The sequence below is a fragment of the Triticum aestivum genome, chromosome 3D, assembly GCF_018294505.1.
Source record: "Triticum aestivum cultivar Chinese Spring chromosome 3D, IWGSC CS RefSeq v2.1, whole genome shotgun sequence".
Taxonomy (NCBI): domain Eukaryota; kingdom Viridiplantae; phylum Streptophyta; class Magnoliopsida; order Poales; family Poaceae; genus Triticum; species Triticum aestivum.
This window is the reverse complement of record NC_057802.1, coordinates 537,283,688-537,287,794: the sequence shown is the minus strand read 5'-3', so window position 1 is coordinate 537,287,794 and position 4,107 is coordinate 537,283,688. Positions and strand designations below refer to the sequence as shown.

The 4,107-nt window shown below is 45.7% G+C and overlaps 1 non-coding gene across 1 annotated transcript; it reads left to right on the top strand.

Annotated features, from left to right (window-relative positions):
* The first annotated feature begins 3,886 nt into the window (after positions 1-3,886).
* On the top strand, positions 3,887-4,083 carry LOC123081257 (U2 spliceosomal RNA). Its single transcript, XR_006438725.1, has one exon. It is a non-coding gene; the product is annotated as a U2 spliceosomal RNA (small nuclear RNA).
* The last annotated feature ends 24 nt before the right edge of the window (positions 4,084-4,107 follow it).

Here is a 4,107-nt window from a genome sequence, read left to right as displayed (position 1 = left end):
TGTCCTTCTCGTGAATCGTCGAGTAATTACTATCAATTCCCTTTCTTTACCATATTCCAGTCTTTAGTTTTTGGTACAAATGTTTGTTACAAATCGGACATGTCATGTCATAACTCATCATGTCCCTAATTAAGAGCTCTATTAGCATAGAACCCCACTTGACTCTCAACATTTTTCAATGTTAGACATGGCAGTTGCGAATGCCCGGGTGGCAGTTTCACACGTATTGGGGGAGGCTGGGTAGGCATTTTACAAAACCGCCATGACAGTTTGTTTAAATTACATTTTTGGATACAAAACTACCATCGTCAGATGCAAATGTGATGATTCTGGGGGCGTTTGTCGGGATTGGGCTCCTGGCAAATGTTCGCTAGCTATCATTCCCGTTTAAGAATCCTTCTCTCCAATGTCGTCCGTTGAAAAAGGTCTTAAATATGGACATACCTTGGTTATTCCATAGTAAACCTTGTTGTTTCTCTCTGCATACCGATGTGGCTTAGTTTGAAGGGAACCTACTAATTTCCTGCCTGGGCTAACGTGTCTTTTCCTGTTGGTACCGTTGCATAGATCGACCCTAGCAGAGTCGCCACATGTGCAGTCATCATATGGCATATGGAGGCCGTGGCTATTGTGTGGAAGCACAAAGTCGCCGTAATGCAACATCCATATTTTCCCTGCAAGTAGGACCCACATGTCATTTTGTCCATTTGATTCCTAATAACTTGGGCGAAAGAAGCACTGCACGACGACTTTACATTGATCAAACACTAATAATTATTTAAACTATAAATTAAGATCAATTCTTGTAGAGTCGCTGAGATATTGAGTGTGCTCCATAAACGTTTAGATGTTGCGATGGTTATGCACGAACATAGAGTCGTCATAACACGACCTTCATAAAAATTTTGTTGCATCAACTCAATGATCACACACTCAATTTGAAGGATTAAAACACTAATTTGAGATAATATTGCATTACAAAGTTATTACATCTGGGTGGAAAAGTCGATTAGCGACTTTTGCATGCTAATAAACTATTGAGTTTTTATGTCTTGGGAGAAGCACTAGCTGCTCAGCACACGCTCATATGTCACAAGTCCAATCATACTCTATGCATGGCATTGTGATGGTCCAACGACCTCGTCTTCATCTCATACCCGCCCCGTGTGATCAAGGTCGGATACGACATTCTCAAGGGGGCAAGACCCAATATTGCATGAGTCATCTCCTCGATATTGACATTGAACTGGCATCATCCGACGCGCTCTCGTGTACTCCGCTGCGAAATCCTCCCGTGCCTCCTCGTAGTGGAGCCATACAGTGGCGTTCCTCTAAAACATCAGCCTCTGCCAAGCAGCGGTCTGCTCAAATATTTCTCGAGTGGAAGTTCGACACTTTGACGGCATAGCGCTCATCTCATGCCTCCTTAATAGTGAGGCAACAAGGAGCATGTGGTGGTCGATATGAGTTGCGTGTGTAAGGCCTCTCCTACCCAAATGGGATATATACATGTATCTGTGCTTGAGATCCCAAACACCAACATGTGTTTCGGATTAGAATCCAGGCACATGTTAGGGCGGGAATGCGTGGCCTCCTCCGCGTTGCCACGATCACACTCATACTCAGCGATTCCAGCGACTTCCTCCTTGTCGAGCATTCGTTTCTTCTCCTCCGAGAGCTGAACCCATTCCGATCGAGGGGGGGGGGCGACATGGTGTTAGTGCAGAGAAAGAAGAGCTTTTGAGCCAAACTTTTTTACAGCGGCGGGCAGTGGGAAAACATGGCGGTAGCGGGAAGGGGCGCGACTAGTTGGACACGTCGCGACCACAATTCATTGTCTCCCGTCCCGGTGCCATGGGGGTTTGGCCATCTGCCCTTCAAATGAAGCCCCACAACCTCAAAATATGGATGATCGCTGACTCAATATGGAGTCCCCTCCATGAATTATGACGATTCAGTCGGATAGCGACTCTGCTAGAGTGGTCTCTTGTCAAAATTTTCATGTTGACGGTTATTATGACAATCAAACATTTTGGTGCCCTGCTAGTGTTGCTCTTAGTTCTTGAATGTTTTTGGCCACCATTAAAACATCAACGAGAGAGAAACAAGCAACCGCCTATGACTAGAACCAAGGTAAGAAACACATGTTTGATCCAACTCATCCACGGAAACAATGCACATTGGCGTTGACGAAAGTGATAACGACAACTCTGCTCGATCCCTCACATATCTATACTACTATATAGTGTGACAATAACTTCAAACAGTAATCGTTGAGAATGCTCCATCCAACGATTGAGATATGGCAAATCTGAGCATTTTCATTCGTTATATAAATCTTAACTCATAGGATTCTGCCACATTGCCTTCTAATTGATCCCCCACTCTATCATCCCATGTATTATAGAAGCTTCTTTTCCCATGCTTATAGGATTCTCTAATAAAAAGAGACATTAGTAGCATGGAAGTAAACTCGAGATACTCTCTTATGTCCATGATAACACGCATGGTAAAGCTTGAGAGGTGTGTGACAATCAAAACGAGCACAAATTTGTGGAGTATGATAAGTATGTTATTGTTAAAATATTAGTTGAATCACAAGCTTATATGTCGATATATGGTAGGTTAATATCATTTGTTGGTGAGATCAATAATTTCAGTAGCACATCATAAACTTGCGATTCACTCCCGGTGCCTTTGCTTCGGCTAGTAGTTTAGGTTAGGTTTTCTTCAGTCCTCACAGGTGCGCCGCTTTGGCAGATGACGACGGTTCTTCTTCGAATTTGTTTTCCGGCCTCTGATTCTCCTCGAGTTCGTCCATCTGAACGCAGTCGACAGAGATCCAACGTAGATATCTGTCGTTTCCTTGGGGCGGCGAGGTTAGAGTTTCTTGTCGTGCATGCGACGACAAGATTTGGTGCCAGTTCCTTCATATCAGATATGTTCGAGAGTTCAACATCGTGACTGCAGCTCCATGGTGCTGGTTCATAGGGGAACATGCACGCAGACTTTCCGAATGTCATCGATAAGGTCATGCCGGCTCCAGTTGAGGAGCGGCTCGTTCTGACGGGGGTAGTTGTCATTCGGTGGTCTAGGGACCGACCTAGATGTGGATTTTTAGTATGTTCGAGGTGCTTTGTACTTCTAATGAACTAATAGATCTGAATCTTTTCTGAAAAAAAGGGTGATTCACATTGAAGTATGACATCAAACATTGATATAGAACAATCTTGATTCTAGAGGATGAGAATCATTCTGGGCTAGAGTTGGAGCTCGTCTAATATGATCAGTGGGCAAGGCGATAAATATTAGGAATGCATTTTTGTTGTTGTTGTTGCTATATATCTGAGGTATTTTTCTATTTATTGCACGCACAATTCACTAGTATTCCTTGATGGATGGATGCTACCTTGCCTTCTTTGAACGTCGCTTCTGTTGTGCAGAGCTACACACTAGAGTATATTCCGCAAAAGAACGCACAGAATGATTGATAACAGAGAGACTGGAAGCGACGACCGCATTCCTGGGGAGTTTCCCGGTCGATCGACGCCGCCACTCCGGCGTCTCATATCACCGTGCAGTGCACCGCCTCAGGCAGCCGTGCATGCACGGATCGTCAGGCTTCAGAACACACCCCGATAGGGCTCGGCCTCCAAGAAGAGCCGTGAGCAACTCAGGCCCATAATACAGGCCTCATCGGGAAAGGCCGTCTCGCTGGAGGCCCATGCAACAAAGAGGCTGGCTCGGGGCCGGGGGGCACGCAGCGCAGCGTCCGCGCTCCGCAGCCGCGCGCGAGAGGCGACTCCTTTAGTACCACCTCGCCTAGCGAAGAGGGGACGGGAGGCCGAGAGGCTACAAATAGAGGGGAGGGCACGGCTAACAACTCATACCTTTCTCGGCCTTTTGGCTAAGATCAAGTGTAGTATCTGTTCTTATCAGTTTAATATCTGATATGTGGGCCATGTGCCCACAACGATATTAAATTTATTTTTTATGGGGGAGGGCTCACCACAGTGGCTTGCCACTGGGGCCCTCAGGTGTCGCCCAGTGCGTTGCACTATTGCCTGGGCAGGCGCACCCCAACCAAATTTTAAAATTAAAATTTGA